Raw genomic sequence first — 27500 nt, 5'->3', positions numbered from 1 at the left:
ATGGTTTCAGGAAGTTACATCATTATTGCTAGCATAATGCTGGGTGCTGGTTCTATGACAAAAAGATGGAACACCCTTTAATGTATCGCCATGACTATAGCTTATCTGCCGATATGGATGTAAATTTAGTTTTTTACTTACTGCGACAGTATAGGCGGCTTTTTTCGGTTGGTGTCCATCTGTCTGCCTCCATTTTGATCTCCAGTTGTTATATCACTACACACACTTCCACACAATTTACACACTGACAGCGAGACTTTTCCAGCATCCAGCAAGCGCTTTACAACTGTTGCTTGTAACAAAGATCTTGACAGAAAGATATGGCATAGGCCTACTTTGCACAGAGATGTAATTCGTTCTTCTTTTCATGTATTAAGGTCGATGTAAGGGCAAATATTTTAATCAGACTGGCGATGACATGAGAGCACAAAATAAAATAAATAAATAAATTATTACAACAAACAAACTTCAGGTGATCTGATATCTTATTTCTATTTGTATATTACGTATAGTACAGGCAGTTTATAGCCATTTTTTAAATTATTATCGTGATTGGCAACAGCATGGATACCCAGGAATCAATGATACAGAGTTATTGTATCTGCAATGAGATGCAGCTGTCTATATGACTAGTACCGTTGTATTTAAATTAATAATAAACCTTCAGATGAACTGTTGACATTTCTGTAGTTATGTTAACATGATCTGCGGTTTTAGTAAGAGTAGATTCTGTTTATTTTAGAGGTATATGTATAAAAGTTATAGTGACTGTAATGGACTAAAGCTGTTTGTATGGTTGTACACTTTATATTTAAAAAACCATGAACAAAAGTTCTTTAACTGTTGACTTATTTTTATTCTTACATGTTCTGAGGCATCAAGGGATCGCAAATTTAGCATTGGAGGGCAGCGTGGAGGGTAAAAATCGTAGAGGGAGACGAAGAGATGAATATACTAAGCAGATTCAGAAGGATGTAGGCTGCAGTACAAACTGGGAGATGAAGAAGCTTGCACAGGATAGAGTAGCATGGAGAGCTGCATCAAACCAGTCTCAGGACTGAAGACAACAAAAACAACAACAACATGTTAGTAGTAGAGGGCTTTAACATTTAGAAACATAGTGCAGGTTTTATTCTGTGGTAGGGTATAGATAGATAGATAGATAGAGAGAGAGAGAGAGAGAGAGAGAGAGAGAGAGAGAGAGAGAGAGAGAGAGAGGGGGGGGGGGGGGGGGAGAGAGGGAGAGAGGGAGGGAGGGAGGGAGACAGCGTGTAGGTGGACTCTTCACATCCTCATCTAATGAGGTCCTTCGGGTTGCAAGCCGAGCAACGCCGCGTGCCCTTCTCGCCAAAAATCAACTCGCAAATTCGAACAATGCAAAATTGGAAGTTGGGCTTCCCCACATTCCGGGCCGGGGCAAACATGGCAAGACTTTGAGCACTAAAGGGAGACGGGCGGCTGCCAAGGAAATTCCAAGGCGGTGGCTGCTGCTACAGCGCGGGCCGTCTCTAGCCAGCCAGCCGGCGCGGTACAGTCGCGGTCTCTGCAAACGCCGCCGCCCCGAGACCGCGCCGCACCGCCGTTCCGAACCTGCGGTCTGACAGCAGACGCACTGTTCACATGGCACCGGTAAAAATCCCCACCACGTCGACATCTTATCAGCCGAGGTCTATCCGGAGACCAAGCCATAAACAAAATACTGATGCACTTAAAACAAATACATCACACTTTGCCGCTTACACCTACTTGTGGATAATAGTCTAAGACCTTTCTGTCTGGTTTTGGATCTCCCTAAGTTTCTCCTATCTGTTGCCTTCTGTTTGCATAGTACTTTTGGTAGTCTGTCAGCCTCTATTCTACTAACATGCTCTCTCCATTTCCGATATGTTCTTCTATATTTTTGTTTCATTTAGAAATGTTGTTGTTGTGGTCTTCAGTCCTGAGACTGGTTTGATGCAGATCTCCATGCTACTCTATCCTGTGCAAGACTCTTCATCTCCCAGTACATACTGCAACCTACATCCTCCTGAATCTGTTTAGTGTATTCATCTCTTCGTCTCCCTCTACGATTTTTACCCTCCACGCTCCCTCCAATACTAAATTCGTGATCCCTTGATGTCTCAGAACATGTCCTACCAACCGATCCCTTCTTCTAGTCAAGTTGTGCCACAAACCCCTCTTATCCCCAATTCTTTTCAATACCTCCTCATCAGTTATGTGATCTACCCATCTAATCTTCAGCATTCTTCTGTAGCACCACATTTCTAAAGCTTCTATTCTCTTCTTGTCTAAACTATTTATCCTCCATGTTTCACTTCCATACAGGGCTACACTCCATACAAATACTTTCAGAAACGGCTTCCTGGCACTTAATCTATACTCGATGATAACAAATTTCTGCCGGCCGAAGTGGCCGTGCGGTTAAAGGCGCTGCAGTCTGGAACCGCAAGACCGCTACGGTCGCAGGTTCGAATCCTGCCTCGGGCATGGATGTTTGTGATGTCCTTAGGTTAGTTAGGTTTAAGTAGTTCTAAGTTCTAGGGGACTAATGACCTCAGCAGTTGAGTCCCATAATGCTCAGAGCCATTTGAACCATTTGAACCATAACAAATTTCTCTGCTTCAGAAACCCTTTCCTTGCCATTGCCCGTCTACATTTTATATCTTCTCTACTTAGACCATCATCAGTTATTTTGCTCCCCAAATAGCAAAACTCCTTTACTACTGCAAGTCTCTCATTCCCTAATCTAATTCCCTCAGCATCACCCGAGTTGCCTACATTCCATTATCCTCGTTTTGCTTTTGTTGATGTTCATCTTATATCCTCCTTTCAAGACACTGTCCATTCCGTTCAACTGCTCTTCCAAGTCCTTTGCTATCGCTGACAGAATTACAGTGCCATCGGCGAATCTCAAAGTTTTTATTTCTTCTCCATGGATTTTAACACCTACTCCGAATTTTTCCTTTGTTTCCTTTACTGCTTGCTCAAAATACAGATTGAATAACATCGGGGAGAGGCTACAACCCTGTTTCACTCCCTTTCCAATCACTGCTTCCCTTTCATGCCCCTCGACTCTTATAACTGCCATCTGGTGTCTGTACAAATTGTAAATAGCCTTTCGCTCCCTGTATTTTACCGCTGCCACCTTCAGAATTTGAAAGAGAGTATTCCAGTCAACATTGTCAAAAGATTTCTCTAAGTCTACAAATGCTAGAAACGTAGGTTTGCCTTTTCTTAATCCATTTCCTGAGATAAGTCGTAGGGTCCGTATTGCTTCACGTATTCCAATATTTCTACGGAATCCAAACTGATCTTTCCCGAGGTCGGCTTCTACCAGTTTTCCCAACGTCTGGAAAGAATTCGCGTTAGTATTTTGCAGCTGTGACTTATTAAACTGATAGTTCGGTAATTTTCACAATTGTCAACACGTGCTTTCTTTGGGATTGCAATTATTATATTCTTCTTGAAGTCTGAGGGTATTTGCCTGTCTCATACATCTTGCTCACCAGATGGTAGAGTTTTGTCAGGGCTGGCTCTCCCAAGGCTATCAGTAGTTCTAATGGAATGTTGTCTACTCCCTGGGCCTTGTTTCGACTTAGGTCTTTCAGTGCTCTGTCAAACTCTTCACGCAGTATCGTATCTCCCATTTCATCTACATCCTCTTCCATTTCCATAATATTGTCCTCAAGTACATGGCCCTTGTATAGACCCTCTATATACTCCTTCCACCTTTCTGCTTTCTCTTCTTTGCTTAGAACTGGGTTTCCATCTGAGCTCTTGATATTCATACAAGTGGCTCTCTTTTCTCCAAAGGTCTCTTTAATTTTCCTGTAGGCAGTATCTATCTTACCCCCAGTGAGATAAGCCTCTGCATCCTTACATTTGTCCTCTAGCCATTCCTGATTAGCCATTTTGCACTTTTTTTTAGAAATATTAATTTAGAAATATTAATCCAAATTCTCTTATTTCTGTATTTCCCTTTCGATCTTCTCCCGTGTATCCTGCTGCATATTTGAGGGATCTCATTTCTGCACTCTGCATTCTTAGGGCATCATTTTTTTGTTGTTATCAAGGTTTTGCTACTATCAGTGTGGTTGTTGTTCTAGTTATTGTGGTCTTTAGTCCGAAGACTGGGTTGATGCAGCTCTCCAAGCGATTCTATCCTGTGCAACTCTCTTGATCGGTGGATAACTACTGCAACCTACATCCATTTGGACTTGCTTATTGTAGGCACTACTCTACAACTTCTACCCCCCCCCCTTTCACACACACACACACACACACACACACACACACACACACACACACACAAATATTCCTCCATTACCGAACTGCCCCAGGATGTGGTCTTCATTGGAGCGCTTCCTTTAGTCACGTTCTTCCAAAAGTCTTTCTTTTCCTCAATTCGATACAGTACCTCTTTATTAGCCATTCCATCTGCCTATCTAATGTTCAACATTTTCTCTAGTACCACATTTCTGTTCTCTTGTTATCTGATTTAACGGCCATTTTTCATTTCCATACAAGCCTTAAGTCCAGATAAATAACTTCCGAAAAACGCTCCCCAACTCCTAAATTTATATTATGTATTTACGGATTTCTCTTTTTCGGAAATGCTTTTCTTCAGATTGCCAATGTGAACATTTTATATCCTCTCTATTAGGAGATCGCCAGTTATTTTGCTGCTCAAACTACAGAACTCGTCTACTATTTTAGTGTTTCATTTTCTAGTGTAATCCCCTCAGCATTGCCTGATTTAATTTAACTACATTCCATTACCTCTACTTTACTTTTCTTGCTATTCATCTGTTTCCAAAACTGTCCATTCCTTACAACTGCCCTGCCACGTCCTTTGCCCTCTCTGACAGAATTATAATGTGGTCAGCAAACCTCAGATTTTTTGTTTGCTCTCCCCGAACTTCATTTCTGTACAAGTTGTGAATAGCCTTTCGCTTCCTCTATCTTATCCCTACTTCTAACAAAATTAGTTCAGTCTACAATATAGAAAGCTTTCCCTAAATCTATATATGTGGAGTTGACTTTCTTTAACCTATCTTTTAATGGGATGCTGATGCGAGTACGAAGCCTCTCCCGTTGTCAGTGGTGAGTTAGTGGGAGCACCTCTCGTGACAACTAGTGGTCAATTCCAAATTGCGAAAGGCTGTCCTGACAATTTTGATGAGACAGTGTACTGCATCACAGACTTACTCGGAAAACAGTATTGGCAGACCTCGCTTAATTCTCTGCACGTCCACGGTGCCGAAAACCAATCTAAAATAACGGCCACGCGATAGTGGTGAACCCCGCATGGTTGACAAACCTCCGTCCACAGAGCACTACCAAGCACATGCTAAACCAAATTCCAGCCAAACTTCATTGTGCTATATCTTGTAGATTAAGAGCTTGTCGCTCACACAGCAAGCACCTGAGAGGAATGCCCTCGAGAGTTAAGACGGGGAGCGGAGAAAACAGCGCTTCCCTTGCTATCTTCCGCCCCGTGCCAGTCCGTGAACTTGCTTTACAGGCCGTCCGGAGAGTATTGCCTTACCAATAGACCGTCGGCCTTGTTATGTGTTTTGAAGTTTTTATTTACAGCACCGCTGCCAAAATATAACATTCAAGGAAACGTCGATGCAGACATCGGAAGCGAAACAGTCTGCAACTGAATGAAACGAAACATGCAACATAACGAAAAAACACATTTCAGTAGTTCTATACACTGTACTAGTATTACGAACTACTGATACAGCAGCTACCGATAACATGTAGAGAATTTGACTGACATTATTTCGGATATATTAATGCTCTAAAGACTTGAGACGGTTGAATACATTTCCATCACTCGAGCCTCTTCAAGGCAATCGCAATTATAGTTTTCACGTAGATGCATTCATTAAAATATTTTTAAACCGTAGTGATGGGAACAACCGAATGAAAACAGCCGACTCAGTCGGTTGCTGGAAAGCAATCGACACGTTCGACTTCAGCTATAGATATCGGTAGAATTAGTCATTTCTTCCTTACGAGTGAAACCAGTCTGTTCGAGCAACAGAATGTTAACTGTCGACGCAGTTCGGCGCATTTAGTTCTCTGCGGAAACATTCTATAGTTTTACCATTGTCGAAGCGTTATTGTTGATTGCTTTTTGTTATTGCCTGTCATCAATGTTATTGCCACTCCGATGTTCACTTTCTGTCGAGTGCCGATAAATAGTGTTCAGTTAATTTTTCCGTTCTTGTTTATGAATAAGCGTTTCTTAACAGCGAACACTGTGTCTGGAGCAGAATGCCGAAAGGCTCAGTGGCGTGGGAACGGAAGAAATAATATCACTGGATATAAAGTGATCCTGAAGATAAATTCAGTACGACATATAGTGTCTACAAGGATGATTCATATTACGAAACCATAATAATTAAAGAAATTCAAAGTAAATTAACGCAGGATGACAAATATTTCTGTTCACGTTACCTTAGTAGTTACCGAAAGGAATTATCAATTATAGGTGCAAACCACAAACCACTGAGAGAGAGAGAGAGAGAGAGAGAAAGAGAGAGAGCGCTTCAATAAATTTAAATAAAAAAGTAATTGTTCATTTAGTTAAACATACATTTATAATGTGGCACCAGCGCACCGTTTAAAACTAACGAAAAGTCCTTATTTAATGCCAGAAGTGCAAAAATTCGTATTTAAATAAGTAACAACATGTAATTAATTTTTATTAATATACCTCATACTTCTCCTCTCCATATACATGTGCAATTCACACTTATGGTGCTTGTAGAGGGTTCACCGAAATACTTTCGCACTTTTTGTCTACCGTTCCACTCTCCACACGTAACAGCGCACGGGAAACAAATCAACACTTGAACTTTCCATGTGAGCTCTAATTTCTCTTACGTTATTACAATAATAATTTCTCATTTTCTAGGTGGGTGTCAACAAAATATTTCCGCATTCAGAGGAGAACGTTGAAGACTGAAATTTCATGATAAGATCTTGCCACAAAGAAAAACTCCTTTGTCATAAAGAGTGCCACCCCTACTCATATAGTCTATCATATCCATGACGCTCTCCCCCTCTTTCGCTATAATACAAAACGAGCTGTTCTTCTTTGAACTTTTTCGATGTTCTTTCAATTCAGACTGGTAAGGATCCTTTTCTGTACGGTAGTACTTAAGCAGAGAACGAACAAGCGTAGTGTATGCAGTCTCTTTAGTAAACCTGTTGCATCTTTTAAGCGTCGTTCCAATAAAACGCAGTCTTTGGTTTGCCTTGCCTCACAACATTATGTGTATGCTCCAGTTTAAATTATTGTAATTGTAATTCCTAGGTATTTAACAGCCTTTGCATTTGTGTGATTTATCGTCTCTAATAAAAGTTGTCAATCATAGTCATGGTTCATATATAAACGTAAAAGATTGAAAAGTGTATAAATGAATTCGCTCAAACGCGGGAACTGAAAAAATACGTATAAGTTACATGATTGCAGATACTAGTTCCACGGGCCTGGAAAAAAAAAAGACTGGAACGCCTTGGGGCAATCGGCTGTCAAAACCATCCGGTTGTCCCATCACAAGAAGAACAGAGAATCCCACCCTGTCTAGGCGACGTCACCCATACCCTAGCCAAGTTTCTGCTCGCACATTCTTCTCATCTGGGGACAGTACCAATGGCACTATTGGACAGAAATAGTAGGAAAATACGTGTGCGTAACTGTCCCTTGTACGCCGGCCGCGGTGGCCGTGCGGTTCTAGGCGCTCCAGTCCGGAGCCGCGCTGCTGCTACGGTTGCAGGTTCGAATCCTGCCTCGGGCATGGGTGTTTGTGATGTCCTTAGGTTGGTTAGGTTTAAGTAGTTCTAAGTTCTAGGGGACTGATGACCACAGCAGTTGAGTCCCATAGTGCTCAGAGCCATTTTTTTTGTTCCTTGTACATATGTCAGGATTCGAAAGCAGAGTCACTACATACCCATCACATAAAGCATCAATTGTCCTTGAGTTTCAGACGGTACTTTTGCAAGCCCTTGACAGAGTTATACACGTAGGCAATAACGGGGATCGAACCCAGTACCTAGGTGTTGCAGCAGCATACACTTAGCGCCCCCCCCCCCCAACCATCCACAGAGTCGGGACAAGTGACGAATGCGCAGTGAATCAAAATGTCCAAAGTATTTTACAAAATACCTGTTTTTAAGGTCTTGGCACGTCACGAGTCAGACAAGAAACATGGAAAAAGACAGCGTATTATACTTCACCGCATCAGAGATCCAAACTACGGAGCTGATAGAATCTGGTCTCGTTCAGAGACCACAAGATGATTCTGGGGAAAACATGTTGTATACAAAATGAAATCTGCCGATTTCTTCGCACCACTATATGGTGCCTACGAGGCATCTAATTATCAGTTTGCCGACAAGTATTCCAGATTATCTGAGTATTATGTACCACAATGGAAATACTAGACCATGTTCCAGGTTATATGCAATTTTGCAACAACAAACTACACGGACTCAAGGCTAATGCAAAGTGTACAGCCCCGCGACACAGTGAACTAATATGTAAACTACAGCCTGTGAGGACTGCTACCTGCAACATTCTGCTGCTCTTGTAATGTTTATTTCGCTTCTTATGTTATTTACAAAAAGTAAATTCGAAAATATTACTGTAATTCTACCGAAAATCCTCAATTATACAGCAGAGTCTATCTCCATTTTCCCATATTTCGTCGCTTTACACGCATTTTACATGAAATCTTGTACGATGCTCCACGTTAAATTCACAAAAATTTGCGACAGATTCTGCCGGCCGGTGTGGCCGAGCGGTGCTAGGCGCTTCAGTCTGGAGCCGAGCGACCGCTACGTTCGCAGGTTCGAATCCTGCCTCGGGCATGCATGTGTGTGATGTCCTTAGGTTAGTTGGGTTTAAGTAGTTCTAAGTTCTAGGGGACTGATGACCTCAGATGTTAAGTTCCATAGTGCTCAGAGCCATTAGAATTTTTTGCGACAGAAACACATACCGATTTTTATTTGAGGTTTTGAAAATATCAGTTTGCAAAGTTAAATTTTATCAAACAGTTAAGTAAACTATACCCGAACATAAAGCATTCGCTGCTACGCTGGTTATCTATGGAGAACAGCAGATGCAGCTGTGTAGCATTGCGTCCATCATACCTTTGTCATGTTTACGTTTATACTGCGTTGCGTTCGTGGGTTAGTCCTTAGCAACGTACTTACGGAGCGTGGTGTCCTGCATTGCAATTAACACTGCGCGAAGCAATACCGTTTCTCAAGAGAACTGATTACTTTTGCAGTGTAAATTACTTCAGGCTTTCAAAAACAAACGTGCAAATGAATCTTACCTATATCTTAGTGAATACCTAAAACATCCAAAACGTCATTGTGCTTTGGAAAATAAAAATTTTGTTACTTATTTCCACTCTTACACAATTTTACCTATACTAGTAATTGGTAAACGACAATCGGTAAAGTTAATCATTTTTTTCAACTTTATTACTCTGGAAAGCAATGACGCACACTATATATTTACTACTCAACGGAAAGAACACACCAGTAACAGGTAATAACATAGAATTAAAATGATATTCATTCACGGGTAAAGCATTGATCCAAAGCGAACTATTTTACCTCAGTGTAACGTCGATGTATTCGGTTTTTTAAACCATAAAAATGTTGATTACGCTAGCAATCTACGATCTGATTTAAGTTCCAGACTTACGGGTTACCTATGATGAATTGCTTGCCGACGGCGTTTTGCATAAATTATATTTTTTTCTTTCAGTGATACAACACTAGTTGTGAAACGTTTCCTGATAACTACTGTCTCTAATGATCTCGACATGAACGGGACGTTAACCTCCGACACTAACAACGATTAAAGTTATTTCCCCCGCTCGCAAAATGTTTCTAAAGACTCCACTATGTGCCAGATGGCGGCGCAGAAAAAACAGGCACCACGATTATTTCCTTCATGCGTAGTTCTTCTTATATGGAACACTAATGGCTCACGTTGGCAGTTATGAAGGACATGCAGCCAATCACAGAGAGCGTAAATACTTTCTGTCGTTGTGAAAAAAATAAGGTTGCTAAGACATAAACCAGTTAATTATTCAGAACTTTTCTATGCCGTCAATATATTTGTTCTCATAGAATACAAGTCTTACACTGAAAATTACATAATCTGAAGCGAAAAAATGTGTCTTGTTTGTTATTCGTTATTACTGTGGTTTGAAGATAAAATACTGCATCGAACTGATAGCGGAGTGATGAATGGTTGCGACAGCTCGTATTAAAACACACGTACTCAAAATTTTGAAATTCTGCTGATACGTTTTCTTTACTTTGATGGTGGCCTGTCTCCAACTTTATCCAACATCTGTACAGATGACGTAGCCAGAGCTTGCAAACAATGTATCACCTACGGCATGAAGATCAACAGAGAGAAACTTATTTCTCTGCTGTACGCAGGGAATCAGATAATAACGCAAGAAAATGAAGATAACATTCAAAGATCTGTTGTCCGGCTTGTTGGCTCCTAAATATATCACGAAAATCTCCTCTAATAAAACACAGATTATTGCGTTTAAGGGAAAAATCGTCTGTGAGATCCAAAATCCTAGTAAATATTGTAATACAGGACCAGGCAACCCACTTTCAGCATATCGGCTGTGACACAGGACGAAATTTGGAAGATGAAGTAACATTTAACGTAATATGTGAGAGAATGAGAAATACGATACAGTTAGTGAAAGAGACGTGGGTGGTGTCTTGCGAAGTTATGGCAGTACAAGCTATACCATGTGGATCTGAAGGTGGGTCCCCACACAAAAGGATACGAACGGGATCCAGGCTGCAGAAATGAGATTTATCGATGTTAAAGCTTTCACCAGAGATGATAGCTTTAGACATGAAGACATTAGTACTAAATTACGGGTTTATTCAATTCACAAGAAAATAGAAAGAGATTCGGGGGAGGGGGGGGGGAGGGGGGGGAGGGAGGAACATAGGAACATGTAGACATGATGTAAGTAGATTCCAAAACAAATGCTTCTAGGTCTGCATCTAGCCACCATCAAGATTCGGAGGGGGGGGGGGGGGAGGGTTGAGGGGGAGGAACATAGGAACATGTAGATAGGATGTAAATAGATTCCAAACCAAATACTTCTACATCTGCGTCTATCCACAATCAAGCCACCATGTCGGAGGGTACACTGTACCGCTATTAGTGATTTCCTTCCCTGCCCCATTCGCAGACAGAGCAAGTGAAAAACGACTGTCTATATCTCTCCGTATGGGAACTTATTTTTCGTATCTTACCTTTCTGGGCCTTAGACTAAATGTGTGTTGACGGCAGTAGAATCGTTCTGCAGTCAACTTCAAATGCTCGTTCTGTAAAATTTCTCCGTGGTGTTCCTCGAAAAGAACGTCGCCTTGCTTCCAGGGAATCCCATTTGAGTCCCCGAAGAAGTTCCACAATTCTTGCTTGTTGTTCTGACCTACCGGTAATTAATCTAGCAGCCCCCTGTGAATCACTTCGATGTTTTTTTTTTTAACGCGATCTGGTGCGGATCCCAAACACTCGAGCAGTATTCAAGAAAAGGTCGCACTAACGTCCTACATGCGTTCTCCTTACAGATGCACAACACTTCCCTAATTCCCTACCGAAGTCGACTATTCGCATTTTCTACCACAATCCTCACATCGTCGGTCCAAAAAAATGGTTCAAATGGCTCTAAGCACTATGGGACTTAACATCTGAGTTCATCAGTCCCCTAGACACAGAACTATTTAAACCTAACTAACCTAAGTACATCACACACATCCATGTCCGAGGCAGGATTCGAACCTGCGACCGTAGCAGCTCCGCGGTTCCGGACTGAGGCGCCTAGAATCGTTCAGCCACAGAGGCCGGCGCATCGTCGGCCCATTTCATATCGCTTTGCATCATTGGGCCCAGATATTTAAAAGACATGACTGTGTCAAGCAGTACACTACTAATGCTGTATCGGAACATTATAGGTTTTCTTTTCCTCTGCAACCGCATTGCCTTACATTTTTCTACATTTAGAGCCAGCTGCTACACATCACACCAACTGGTAATGTTGTCCAAGTCATGCTTGACTACAAACCTAGAGCGACAAGACAGGTGAAGACCACAGAGGAGATGACTGGAACAGGTGAATTTACCTAATCCATGAAGGCCGAAGGAGGAGAAGAAAAAGAAGAAGAAGAACGATAAAAATCAGCTCTTGCTGAAAGGGCGAGAGTTTGTTTTTTTTTTTTTTTTTTTTTTTTTTTTTTTTTTTTTTTTTTTTTTTTTGTGTGTGTGTGTGTGTGTGTGTGTGTGTGTGTGTGTGTGTGTGTGTGTGTGAAGAGACCAGACTGCGAGGTCATCGGTCTCGGGCCAGAGTAATTCCGCATACGACAACTGGAGAGATTTTTTTTACCTCTATTTTCGTTTTTCGCTCCTGTTCTGATTTCTGTCGCATTCGCTCAGCGGGAAATTGAGAGCCTGCAGGTCGTCATTACGCACTGGAATAATCGCTTCGAAATACAGCGGAGGACCGGTAGGTGGAGCAGATGTGGGGACACGCCTCGGAACGCCGTTAGATCCGAAAATCGCGCTGCTCCAGCACACAGGAAGCGGCTCGGCCCCATTGGACGACTGGAGCGGAGAAACGCGGAACTGGAGAAGCCGGCGACAGCGGTGACGCGGGCCCACGCGACCGCTGGGACGCCTTAATTGCGGAACATAACGGTGGCCCGCTCGCCTAATAGCTGCCGATTCGCCGGCTTAATAATATGTGACCGGCGGGGGGATTCAATCAGCGACCGGACCATGCGCGCCGACCCTGCTCGACAGACCGTGGTGAGGGGTGAGGTGGGGAGGGGGCGGAAGGGAAGGGTCAATTTTAATATCGATAGCAGCATTCCTTCAACTGCTGTCCGAGGAACCGCAAGGCAAGACGGGCCGGGACGAGGGACGGAGTACGAAAGCCTGCTCGGCACTAATAAGGCCTGCCCGACACCGCCAAATTACGCGGGCAGTCGACTCGCTAAACACCCCTTCGCGCGACGGGCGCCTAGGTTGCTGCGATCAGAAGATGGCGATGCCCAAGAATGCGAAGACAGTGTTTGAGCGCGATGGACTCGCTAAATGCGTCACTGCTTCACGCGACGAGCGAGCCTAGATTGCTGCAATCAGGAGATGGTGATGCCAAAGTACATGGACACAGTGTGTGCACGCAACAGATCCGCTACACGTGTCGCTGCTTTGCGCGACGAGCGAGCCTGGATTGCAACGATCACCAGGTGGTGATGGCACATTATATGGACACAGTGTGTGCAACCGGTGGACTCGCTAAACGTGTCGCTGATTCATGCAATGAGCGAGCCTCGGTTGCGGTGATCAGATGGTGATGCCCCATTCCGCAGACACAGTATGTGTCTAAACGCGTTGCTGTTTCGCTCGACGAGCAAGCCAAGGTTGCAATGATCAGCATATGGAGACACCATACTGTGCAGACACAGTGTGTGTGCGCGATGGACTAGCTAAATGCATCGCTACTTTGTGCGATGAGCGTGTCTAGGTTGCAGTGATCACAGATGGTGATGCCATAACGCGTACACAGTGTGTGCACGCGGTGGACTCACGAAACGGGTCGCTGCTTTGTGCGACGAGTGAGGCTTGGTTGCAGTGAGCAGAAGATGGTGATACATTATGCAGACACAGCATGAGGGCATGGTAGACTTGCTAAGTGAACTGCTGTTTCGCACCGTGAGGAGCCTAGATGCTGATGCCATATTATGCAGGCACAATGTGTGCGCGACGGACTCGCTAAATGCGTCGCTGCTTCGCTCGACGCGCGAGCCTACGCTGCAGTGATCCAAAGATGGCGATGCTACGTTAGAAGGACACAGTGCACGTCCGTTGTGGACTCACTAAACACGTCTGTGCTTTACGCTCTGAGCAAGCTTACGTCGCTGCGACCAGAAGATGGCGACGTCAAATTACGCCGACAAAGTGTGTGCTGGCGGTGGATTCGCTAGACACGTCACTAGTTCACGCGACGAGCGAGGCTAGGTTGCGGCGATCAAAAGACGGCAATGCCAGTGCCACACATATCCTCTCCCAATGATGAATGTCCCGACTCTCCAGCCTAATTAACGCTCCCTTCATCCATACTCTGAGATTTTGTGGAGCCGCGCGAAATCTTACTCTCGGCCAAGGTCAAACGCCACACAGTTTTTGAGATCTGCGGCGCCTGATAAATTACGCGACGTACGCCATCTGATCAAAAGTATCCGGACACTTGTTAGTGGATGGTAATACGGGGTGCGTCCACATTTCACTTTTGCTAGGGACATCTTTCAGTGAGCTGTCTGAATGTGTGTGAAGCAATGGCAGCCCATTCTTCCTCAAGAGCCGAAACTACAAAAGGTTGGATGCTGGAGCGAAATCGATGTTCTGCCTCATCACAAAGGTGTTCCGCTGGGTTCATGTCGGGACTCTGGACAGGCCAGTCCATTTCGAGAATGTTTCTGTCCACAAACCATTGGCTCAAGATTATGATGATGATGATGACGATGATAACGTTGGTTTGTGGGGCGTTCAACACCGAGGTCATCAGCGCCTGTACAAGTTCCCAATCTTTCCAGTTCCAATCTCGCCACTTCCCGAACGATGATGAGGACAACACAAACACATAGTCCCCAGGAGGAGAAAATCCCGGAGCTGCGGACCATTGGCTTAATGCTGAAGCTTTATGACGCGGTGCATTAAGAAGCTGAGACAAACAATCATCATCTTTGAACTGTTCATCTACTGTACGCTTCCAGAATGAGATTTTCACTCTGCAGCGGAGTGTGCGCTGATATGAAACTTCCTGGCAGATTAAAACTGTGTGCCGGAGCGAGGCTCGAACTCGAGACCTTTGCCTTTCGCGGACAAGTGCTCCACCAACTGAGCTACCCAAGGACGACTCACGCCCCGTCCTCACAGCTTTACTTCTGCCAGTACCTCGTCTCCTACCTTCCAAACTTCACAGAAGCTCTTCTGCGGGGTGTGAGTCGTGCCTGGGTAACTCAGGGAAGAGCACTTGGTCGCGAAAGGCAAAGGTCCCGAGTTCGAGTCTCGGTCTGGCATACAGTTTTAATCTACGGGAAAGTTTCACATCAGCAAACAATCAGCTGCAGAGTGAAAATTTGATTTTACTCGGAAGCCTTTATTGGCGGGTCCAGTTTGATTAGCTATACTTCCACGACATTAAAACAAGTCTTAAATAGCGTAAGTTTAAAATGGCATTTGCCATCTGCTTTTAACCACAAGGCTCCAAAGTCAAAACTAGCGCACCTTAGCTGTCTAACTACTTTCACGGCGACGACATTAATACAAGTCTTAAATAGCGTAAGTTTAAAATGGCATTTGCCATCTGCTTTTAACCACGAGGCTCCAAAGTCAAAATTAGCGCACCTTAGCTGTCTAACTACTTACACGACTAGCGCACCTTAGCTGTCTAACTACTTTCACGAAGTCTTCAATCTACATCCAGAGCATGTTACTGTGACAAATTGTTATAAACAGTAACTACCATAAAATGCCTGGGAGAAACTATCCCGACTAACCTTAAGTGGAATGACAAGATAAAACAATTAGTAGGAAAAACAATGATAGACAGAGATTTGTAGGATGAATCTGAAGGAAATGTAACTCATTCAGAAGTGGGTTACAAGACACTTGTTCGATCATTTCGTCGGTACTCCTCATTCGTCTGGGACCGTTAGCAGGTTGGATTAATAGAAGAGATACTCAACATCCAAAGAAGAGGGTCGCGTTCCACCACGGGATCGATTGGTTAGCGTTAAAGCGTTTAGGACATGTTGAACAAACTTTTGTGACAGACGTTACAATACAGGCTTTGTGCATCACGGGGAGGTTTATTATTGAAATTCCGAGAGAGTGCTCTCCAGGAAGAGTCGGATATTACTCGTAGAAAAAGTTATCATTCGCTCCACACATCAGTCACGAAAGTAAATTTGTTTGCATTTTTCTGACACTGGATTTTCGGAAGACTTTCCGAACTGCGTGGGGACGGTGATGTTTTCAGCGGGTTTCCCATAGCGTCGGGTAGATGTCTCTGTTTTTCCAAATTTGGCCAAGTGTGTGGTTGTGTTTTTAGCTGGGCAGAACTTCTCAGACTACCGTTGGCGAGGAACATGCCAAGGGTTCGGCTACATTGCTGATTAAGATGCCTAAAAGCTTTTATAAAACTGAGACATTACTGTGAGCTCTATCAGTCGGTCGCAGACCGTCATGGGCGGAGGAACCCTTGTTCAACGGGATCTGATGCGTAATGGTATTGGCAGTTCCGAGTTCCGTAGACAGAGTTCATACTTGGAGCAAGCGTGTGTGATTTTATGACTGCAGCTGTGCTGTAGTAAAGGTGGCTCGGCAATTGTTACTCTCTAAATCGAGCAAGAAGTCACTTATAAAGTACTCGTATGTGGATCAAGAGTAGCGCCGGCATGTGGTGTATACTATGGTATAGGTTAGGTGCAAAGAGATGTTTACTACTAGGTCTACAACTTTGCTCCGCCGTTTTTCTCCAAGTTCGGGGCTTTATTGTGAAAAACTTCCAAAAAAATTATGATTCATAGTATTGCCCATCGGTGGCCTCTACAGGGCGTCTTTTTTTGGGTATCCACGAATCGATCCAATTTTGCACTTGTTCATATGATCGGAAGTGCTGGTCAGCCAGACTGTATGCCACTGATCGAAAAAGGTGGTGTCAGGGAGAGAAACGTATGGAGAATACGGCGGGAGGGATAGGACTTCTCATTTCAACGTTTCCATGCATATTTTGACGGGTTTTACGGCATGAGGTCGAGCACTGACCTGCTGCAAAATTACCTTTACGTGTCTATCGCTGTATTGTGACCGTTTGTGTGGGGGCTCGAACGCATCAGTTGCTTTCGATAATTATGTCCTGTGACTGTCTTCGTCTGTTTCAGTAGCTACGAAAACGTTCTGTCTTCCATCGCCATGCCGGTCTTCGACATCGAAATCACCTTCTTAAGGCGCTGAAAACATTCTCTGCACGTTCTTCCACTAATAGTTCCCTCACCATTGGTCTTACCCTGAATTTTAAGAGCCACAGCCGCAGATTTCTTCATGTTAAAGCAGAAAATTTAAACTTCCCGCAAATGGCGAGAAATGAGTACGTAAGTTGACGTCCTTAATCGAGAATAACCTTATGATGCAATGACAAATCGACTAATATTTTTATGGCATTATGTTTACAGATGCCTAAGCTTATTGTATTGCGGCTATGACCAACCACCCGAACCCCACTTGCCGCTACTGCCTTCTATTGCAAAACGGCGGAAGCAAAGTTGCAGACCTAACAGAGGAAACCAATACCATGTGCATTAAGAGTATATAGATCAACAAATGATTGCATGAACAAGACACAAAAACGAATACCACTGAAGATGCATAACATAAATTGGGGGAATAAGTCTGGTGCTCCAGAACAACGTTTCAGTTGCAAAAGACGGAAGTTTTATTATCTTTGTCATGACAGATGACTCAAGTTAACGGCTGAGGAAAATGAGTGCAAATATTAACATTATAACGTCTGAAAAACTGTGGCACGCCGTTGTACGCATCTGAATCAGCTCGAAAAGGAACATACGGATAACAATGGCTAAAAGAAGGGACAAGATGAGAGCAGGTATCAGGGAATAAGTTCCATAGTTCTAGAAGGATCAGTAGAGAGCGAGAAATAGAGAAAGATATTGGAATATATCCAATGAATAGCTGAAGATGATGAGTGTATGATGTCTGAAATTAAGAGGTTGATGTTTTATTCGGCGGCAGTATTATGTTAGATCAAAAGAGCTAATAATTAGCCTGAGAAGCTGCTGATCGAAGAGACGGATTTGAATTAGGTAATCAAAGTGGAAACAAACCTTACTGTCTTGGTGGCAGCTGAAGTGTTCGATTTTGGTGTGACATTCCACCTTTTATACCTTTGAACTGCTATTCCGACTTCGTCCTTTATTGAGGATCTGAGAACGTTTCAGTCAGCCAGTTAGAGTATAAACAGAGACTGTTTGCGTCGTACGTTTCCAGTCCAGCAGCCCTAACTTGAAATTTATGTATGTATTCGGACTGCTACAGTACTGTTATCATCTGTGTCAGAGTTGGGTGTCCTTTACCTCTGTCTCGCGACTTGGCGAGGCTGGCGATTCTTAGCACTAATATGGCTGTGCAGTGACTCGGTCTTGGTCTGACCGATTAACAGTCCCTTCGCCGGCAAAGGTGCAATTACTTAGATCGCTGGGAGGAAAGACTCTGAATTTAATGGATCTGCTGACAGATTTATGGTTCTGCTTACTGTAAACTGAAAGCGTATACTTCTCGCTAACTGGTATCCGAACTTCAGTACGAAGCATTTTTTTTTAGGTGTGGTTATGGACTTTTGCCAATAATACATATACAAGTGAAATAATAACTGGTCGCAGTGTCGACTGTTACTGGGAATAGTAAGCCCTCTTTCTGGGAGTGTGACCAAAACATTTACTTTTGCAGCTCAGTGGAGCATTGCACGTGTGGGCTATAGAAGAATGTCGAAAATTAGGTGGACATAAAATGAGAAATTATGTTCTTTGAAGAATCAAAGAGGGAAGAATTATTTGAAAAATACACAGAGTGATATAGAAGTCAGGGAATAACACTGTGCAGAGAGCTGTGGAGGGTGAAAACTATAGCTGTCAGAGTTGGTTACGGAGGTGCATACTTGCCGACAGTTAATATTTTACGTCATTACAGATTTTCTTTTGCCTATGTACTTATTTAAAAGCATTGCTGATCCAGGATAACAGATCTGTACTGTCTGCGTCTTGCACAGCAGCTTGCTACCAGAAGGTGCTCGCTACAAAGTGGAGGTGAACACATCGTGACATCACCCTAGCCCTAGGTGTCGACAGATGCTTTGTGATGGCGTAAGTCACACAGGAAACGGCTTAAGGCACTGATGTTATTTCGAAAGTCGTCTGGCATTTATGTTGCATAATAAGCAGCACAAACCGGCGCTCGTTCAAGTGAGTTTCCAGTGCCAGAGGATGGCTGGTTTTAATGCTGACTTCGGAATTGGTGTGCATATAAAGTGCTTGTCATCCTGTGTTGCCGTTCCACTGCGTTTATACGCAATGCTGGCTAAATAAACCTAATAGTCACGCCATCTTCCTGTTCAACATAGCCTACAAAAGTAATGAGTATCGGTGAGAAACGACATGATACTGAGAGTGCACTGCATTCATATTAACACGAAGGTTTCAGTTCAGGTAAAGCGGCTACTCTCATCGTCAGCATTACTGAAACGGCTGTGAGTAAACAAGTCACATTTTAAGCAATTTCCTTGAAGCAGACGCTCCTAGCGAAACTGTTATCCCATTTAGTAAGGGAGAATGCCATTATTCTTGAACAGCATTTACGCATTCATTGTGCTGGCATCGCCTTACATGGAAGTGAAAGTCAACTAAATATGCAATCTTAACAACACCGCAGCGTGATAGGTGCAGAACTTTCGATTATTTCCAATGAAATAAGACCATTTCGCTAATGGGGTTGAAAGGAGTCTACTGGGGCACATTTGTATGTGGTGCCCGAATATAATTTTATAAACGACGTATGTCTTCGATAGGCTTTATATTGTTGACTATGTAAGACCGCAGACCCAGAGATACTGCTTCTGGTCTGATATTATTATAGTGTTGGAGTAAGAAAGCGCTTGGCGCACAGTTGTAGGTAGCTATCTGTGAGGGAAAGACGATGGAGAAGGCAGTTTTTGTGGTGTGCTGTGTGAAGCCACCAAGTGTTAGAATAATTTTAGGTACGTCAATATTGTTGAACTTGGAAGCAGAAGTCTGCATGCAAGCAAGATAAAGATGTTAAATAATTATAATTTTTGTTTTCGCTAACGCATTAGTATAGATGAGTTGGCTGATAATTTGTTATTATTGAGTAACACCAGAACGTACTTGAACTGATTTGATAAAAAGGCTAGTTAGATATTTCACTTTGGCATTGCTTCAAAGATTTATTAACAGAGCTATACGTAATCTGATGATTTGCATTTATGTTGGATTAGTGAAGTTAGACAATACTTGCTGTTTAAATCTCGTTGTTTGTGAATCAACCATAAATAATGTAACTTCAGTTGTCTGATGTTTCTGAAAAGAAAAACTTAACTTGCAACATAATCTTGCAAAAAAAAAAAAAAAAAAAAAAAAAGTGTTAGTAATTCACCATAATCAGTACCGCCTCCCTGTCCAGGTCATATTTCTTAAAGAATTTGGATTTTCTTAAATGTTCTCGTCTATCAGCCAAAAGAATTTCATGTGCATTTCAAGTATTATGGCCAGCTTTGCACACTGCTGAGCCAGTAGCTAGGATATTTTTGTTTTTCATGAGAGGCCAGAATACATCGCGTTACTCCGTCGCTTATTAGAGGTAAGACAGTTTAATTTATTTGTTATCTGCGCAGAGGCCAAAGCTATTAGTTTTGAACAGGGTCTGATGATTCTGTGCCTAAGGGGCTGACTGTATTCTGTAGTGACTGTATGTCTTTATTGGTATTGGGAGTTGCATTGCCCAATCAATTCGTTTAAAGTTTTTGCTAGCAATAAGACAGAATAAGCGCACCACCTGCACTTACAACACGCTACACTACAATGCGAGTTCAGTACTCATTCCACAGATCAGACATTCATTCAACGTAATCAGAAAGTTATTTCATTTTTAAAAGAATGTTACAGGATTAATGAAAATCCTAGGCGGGAATTACTGGACCCGGATTTGAGATCCTACACCTGCCACATAGCCAAGGGAAATCGTGGGGGAACTTTGCTTGGAAGATTACAACTACCTTTTATTTTAGTGCAGGTACGAAGCAGTTATGCGTTTTGTGTCTTGTTTTATTGTAGTCCCAATACTTGAAAATAATAATTTCATTCTTAATAAGATCTGATATAAAAAGTTACGTTTGCTTTCTTACGACCTTCGTGTTTCCCCCTTCTTATGTTTAACTGTGGGTGGTAGTTGGTGGTAGCGATGTGTAAGTTTTAAATGCCGTGCGTTTGTTTCGTTATCGTTGAATACGTACCAAAAGGAGGCAGAGGATAAGCTCTTAGGGTCGATACGTAGGAACGTGCATAGCTCAGCAGCAAAGGATGTTTTTGGGAGAAAGGGGAGGGGTATTTCATGGAACAGCAGCATCAGGAACTATAACACTTTCTTATGTCGACCAAATGAAACTATACGTTTCCAGAGACATTTTCAACTCTCAAACATCTATGATGTATAGATCTCTTCAGTCTGCATACATATCTTGTTATGTCTTCACTCCATGAAGATGCGGGGTGAACTGGAATTAAATGGAGAACACTGTGGTGCGATTGGTGTACGGAAGCACCCCATTAATTATTTTGCTCATTCTATAAATGCCCGGCATGTAAATTTCTTCTGCCAAATAGATTCTTATTCTGCGTCCCGACAGTGCGCTACGCCACCTCCAGAAATTAGCAACCACGGAGACTCGAATCAGAAATCTCGAGTGTGAAAGTCGTCTCGTTAGCGGTGACTGTCATAACTCGCGTAGGGTGTATAGCGGTTGGGACATGCCTAACGGTAGTTCCTTCTGTCTCATAGGTGAAAGGAATTCCACTTGAACGCCCGCAGACTGTTGGTCGAAGATGACTCTAGTGTATGCTCTCACGTTGTAAAACTCCGAATAACGAGTAGCAGCAGTGTTGGAGGACTTAGGAGAGCGCATGCGGAATTTAGCTGTACGCCATGTGTCTGCAATACTGATGCACTCATAGAAAAAAAAAACAGAACACATTGAACGGCTGGAGGTAGGTCGTTCATATTCACAGGACCTGTAAATTAGTTTGTTGTGCAGAAATAATTAGCATTTGAACCGTGTAGACCCGCGGGTTGAAGGTAAACATCTATATCGCGGTGCAAAACCACCTACCGGCAAAACGTGCCTGCCGCTCTTGTTGTCGCTGTAAACCGAGGGATAATGGATCAGTGTGACTTGAGCAGACGGACTGGATGCCTCGCAGACGTTTGTGAGCGGAGTACCGTCAAATCAGTGAGTTTGAAAGAGGACTCATTACTGACATGATAGAATGTGATGCAACCATCCGGGAAACTACTGCTGCTCGTGTGGAACGAAGTGTATCGGCAATGTAATGAGTGTGTGCGGAATGGTTCACGGAAGGCCGTAGAACAGCACGAGATGCGTGAGGTCGCAAGACCGATCTGCCAGATATGGTGAACGGCAGTTTCAGACCATTTACTAATGACGCTTTTCTGAACTTTGATATTTCCTCGTTCAGCGACTTTAGAAGGATTCAGAATTCCTGTCGCTGACTGGCACCTTGTTTTCAGTGAGGATAAATGTAAGTTAATGCGGATGTTCGAATGCAGTGTCAACGGTATGCAGCTTGACTCAACCACGTCGGTTCTCTTCACTGTGGCTAATCAATGCGTTTCGAGGTAAATTTATTTTCTAAGATTGTTACATTGACGAGAAATGGCAATGAAATGAGTTTTAAATTTATTTTAATATATGGCGGCAAGAACGAGAATCGATGTTTCTTCCGACTGATGCAATCTTACGATAAACGTCGTTTTCGGATGAAGTTTAAATTGACACCAACTTGTGACCATTTTATTCGCAAGTTAAATATGTTAACGAATACTAATTTTTTTACTTTCCAGTAACGCACCGGTGTCCTGTACCAGTTTCTGTGCACAGGTAATTGCAAATAAGCTTTTGCCTGCAGTCTGTCAGTGAGCTTCTGTGGGTACATTTTATTCTCTTGATTTCGACAGAAAGTTACTGCACAAGAACATAATCGTAGCTACTAACTTATAACCCGTGGAAATGTATGGTGAGAAAATTTTTATACGTCTATGAGGCCTATTTTATTATGAAATTTACAAGGCGTCTGCCTGTTGCACTATAGGTATATCTGACCTTCACTTTGAACTTTCTATCCCGGCCGTCATGCTGCTTCTCATCGATTTCAAATGAGGAGACAACATGGTTTTTAGAAGAAGGAAAGGCACTGAGAGGTGTAACAGACTGACAGACAAGGAAATTCGCACTTCACAAATCCATTATGGAAAAGCTATCAGGGATAACTTACATAGTGTGAAAACAATGCAACAAGCCATGTGGCCAATATTCTTTCACAATATTTTCATAGAAGTTAAACCTCAACATTCCCTTTGTGACATATGGTGGTGAAAATATCTTCACGCAGAAGCCAGGGGAAAGCCGTACATCCACAAACATGGTTTGCCACTTTCTGTTTCAGGTAATATAAAACCAACTTTCAGGTACCTAGCCAACCCTGAACGACTAAAAAATGTGTACTTGGAAAAATACAGAATACAAATGAAAGCTACAATCACGTTATTTGGATGCGCCGTCCAAAAACAGTATTGGTGTCCTCAGTTGATGTGAATTACATACTCGTACATGTGGTGACTGTCTAGCGTTCAATAGTGAAAATGTAGGGTAGGATTAAGTGCCTGCAGATGCTAGGCTTCCGTCCAGGTGCATTCACACCGAAGATACTCAGAAGGGTCGGTGAAGCGATGTAAAAGTTGGTAGGCAAAGGAGGCAGGGGAAGAGATTACTCCAGGAAGACGAGGAAGAGAACAAAACTTATGGATATGCACAGCATTAGTCACTAGAGGTATAGTAATTTTGTCAAAAATTTAAATAGAAACTTTAAAGGCGAATTGCTGTAAACGGACTTTTTGGGGTTACAGTGTACCTTTTCTCAGGAACTATAAAAGCTAACATTCTGAAATTTAGCGTAGCTATTGAGACTTACGTATTGAACAATGCTGAGCAACAATTTCCGTTACTTTTATCTCAGAAAAGTTTTCCTTTAAGACTTGAGTAAAATACACAAAACTGAAAAAATTAATTTCAAAGCAACTATGATCTTAACAAAAAACTGTTCCACATGTTTTGTAGCCTCTTACGCAGGTGTAAACTGTGAAATTCCAGTTCTATTGCTTGATTAGTTTACGAGAAAAGGTACACTACAGAAACAATGGTAATTAAAGAATTCAGATCATTTTAAAATGTATGTCGATGCTCATTTTCAAACAAAAATTGCACAGAATATGAAGCACTGTGTTGTACGTAACAGTCTCTCAACTTTTACTAAAGTGGTGTCCAAAATTAAAGCAACAAACCGCTCTTTCTCCGTCCTGTGTCTAAATAACGATATGATCACACAAACTGTCAACAAATGCCCAGACGATGGTGTTATGCACGGAAGAAGGCATTCCGGTTAATGGACAACCGCATCATCGATGACGTCAGGGCACCTATCAAACGGGGTAGCGTTTTCCGGATAGTCTCACATCCACAGTCGCTGTGTATGCAGCCACAGACCGTAAGAATGGAAACAGGATAGTTGCAACCTTATGTGGCCCGATGGCTTAAAGTGAACCGTTTTGGTGTTTCTCGAAACTAGCGACAGTTTATACAGACCGAAGCTGTATCCAAAAGACCAGGACAGGACGGACCACGTGTGACGTCAGAAAGAGTGGACCGTTATTTGGCTGTAAGGGCACGGCTGTGCCGCCTTAGGACTGCACGGCAACTGGCATTTGACCTCGCAGCATCTTCTGGACATGTTGTATCGAGACAAATGGTGTACGGGAGGCTTCGGCAGAGTCTGCTTTACTGTCGAAGACTTGCTGTAAGTGTACCTCTGACGCGTCTCCCAGAAGGGAACGTCTAGAGTGGAGTCCCCAACATGCCGCCTGGGCGGTTGAACAGTGGGCCAATGCTTTTCTCACAGATGAGTCCGGATTAGGACTGGAGAATGATTCTCGACGGATTCGCACGTGGAGGGAACGTGGATCATGATTTCGGGATCCAACATTGTGGAAGGGGCCCTACATCGAGGAGGATCCCTAATGGGGTGGACAGGGATTATGTTGAGCACATGAACTCCTCTTTATGAAATTGTACCGCTGAATCGGCATGGTTTCCCGCAGTCAGGTATCGTGAATAGATCTTCGAATGTGCGGTTGTTGCGAGGTGGGGCGGGCACAGACTTATTATTGATGGACGTTAATGATCGACCTGATACAGTACACATGGTTGATGTTTTCTTGGAAACGGATAATACTGCATGCATGGCATGGTCTCCTCGCTCTCCCGTTTTGAATCCCATGCATAGCGCCTGGGATGCAGTAGGGAGACGGGTTGCATGACGTCAGCTTCCACCAATCACTCTCCAAGAGTTGTGAGCAGCTCTGCAGGAAGAATGGGCGTTATTTGCTCAACACGAGACTGATGACATCTTTCAGTCCTGTGCTGCTGCCAGAGGTGGTTACACCCTATACTGAACACATTAACCAGTTGTCGAAATGTATGCGCAAACCCGTTAACTTCGAAAAAAGTAAAAAAAACAAAAAAAAAACCATGAACATTTTTGTCTACTGTTACACATGTTGCAGTTGTTTAAGTCTGTATTCTTTACATTATTTATAGTTTACTGTACTGTTTATACTGTTTTGTGGCAAAATAAACGCTACCTTGCAGAATTTCCGTTTGTTGCTTTAATTTTCGACACCAATGTATTTCAACTGTAATATTTTGGGAGATATATACACTACTGGCCTTTAAAATTGCTACACGATAAAGATGACGTGCTACAGACGCGAAATTTAACCCACAGAAAGAATATGCTGTGATGTGCAAATGATTAGCTTTTCAGAGCATTCACACAAAGTTGGCGCGGGTGGCGACACCCACAACGTGCTAACATGATGAAAGTTTCGAATCGATTTCTCATACACAAACAGCAGTTGACCGGCGTTGCCTAGTGAAACGGTGTGGTGATGCTTCGTGTAAGGAGGAGAAATGCGTACCATCACGTTTCCGTCTTTGATAAAGGTCTGATTGTAGCCTACCACGAGTGCGGTTTATCGTATCGCGTCACTGCTGCTCGCTTTGGTCGAGATCCAATCACTGTTAGCAGAATATGGAATCGGTGAGTTCAGGAGCGTAATAAGGAACGCCGTGCTGGATCCCAACGGCCTCATATCACTAGCAGTCGAGATGACAGGCATCTTATCCGCATGGCTGTTACGGATCGTGCAGCCACGTCTCGATCCCTGAGCCAACAGATGGGAACGTTTGCAAGACAACAACCACCTGCACGAACAGTTCGACGACGTTTGCAGCAGCATGGACTATCAGCTCGGAGACCACGGCTGCGGTTACCCTTGACGCTGCATCACAGACAGGAGCGCCTGCTATGGTGTACTCAACGACGAACCTGGGTGCGGGAATGGCAAAACGTCATTTTTTCGGATGAATCCAGGTTTTGTTTACAGTATCATGATGGTCGCATCCGTATTTGGCGACATCGCGGTGAACGCTCATTGGAAGCGTGTATTCCTCATCGCCATGCAGGCATATAACCCGGCGTGATGGTATTGGGTGCCATTGGTTATACACGTCTCGGTCACCTCTTGTTCATATTGACGGCACTTTGAACAGTGGACGTTACATATCAGATGTGTTACGACCCGTGGCTCTACCCATCATTCGATCCCTGCGAAACCCTACATTTCAGCAGGATAATGCACGACCACATGTTGCACGTTCTGTACGGGCCTTTCTGGATATAGAAAATGTTCGACTGCTACCCTGGCTATCACTTTCTCCAGATCTCTCGCCAACTAAAACGTCTGGTCAATGGTGGCCGAGCAACTGGCTCGCCACAATACGCCAGTCACTACTTTTGATGGACTGTGGTATCGTGTTGAAGCTGCATAGGCAGCTGTACCCTTACACACCATCCAAGCTCTGTTTGATTCAATGCCCAGGCGTATCACGGCCTTTATTACGGCCAGAGGTGGTTGTTCTGGGTACTGATTTCTCAGGATCTATGCACCCGAATTGCGTGAAAATGTAATCACACGTCAATTCTAGTATAATATATCTGTCCAATGAATACCCATTTATCTTCTGCATTTCTTCTTGGTGTAGCAATTTTAATGGCCAGTTGTGTATGTTTAAGTATAAGAGTGCAATTTGCCCAACGACTGACCTTACGGAGACAGGACTGGGAGTGACAAAGCAGTGCTAGGGCGCGCGGCCACTCACCACGTGCAGGGCGTCGGCGTCGGAGCGTCGCAGGGCGTCGTGCGCGCCGCGCTGGCCCGCGGACACGGCGGCGGCGGTCAGCTGGTTGTAGTGGTGCGCCTGGTGCAGCGAGCTGAGCGTCTGCGAGTAGGGGTCCGCCGCCGCGGCCGCCGCCACCGAGTTGAGGTAGTCCAGCTGGCCCGCGCCGCTGCCCGCGCCGCCCGCGCCGCCCCCACCTGCCGAACAACAGCACCGTCACCACCACCTCTTCCTCCTCAGAAT

At 43.5% G+C, this 27500-nt stretch overlaps 1 protein-coding gene across 1 annotated transcript in view; it reads right to left on the bottom strand.

Annotated features, from left to right (window-relative positions):
- Positions 1-27360, bottom strand: part of LOC124619521 (transcription factor AP-2-beta) — a 336149-nt gene extending 308789 nt beyond the window's left edge. The window contains exon 1 of the mRNA XM_047145969.1: positions 27240-27360. The gene's annotated coding sequence lies outside the window, so the exon portion shown is untranslated. The remainder of the gene's footprint in view (positions 1-27239) is intronic.
- Between the last annotated feature and the right edge of the window lie 140 nt (positions 27361-27500).

This window comes from Schistocerca americana, chromosome 6 (assembly GCF_021461395.2).
Source record: "Schistocerca americana isolate TAMUIC-IGC-003095 chromosome 6, iqSchAmer2.1, whole genome shotgun sequence".
In the NCBI taxonomy this organism is placed as follows: Eukaryota; Metazoa; Arthropoda; class Insecta; order Orthoptera; family Acrididae; genus Schistocerca; species Schistocerca americana.
The sequence above is the reverse complement of the archived record's forward strand: the minus strand, read 5'-3'. Positions and strand labels throughout refer to the sequence as shown.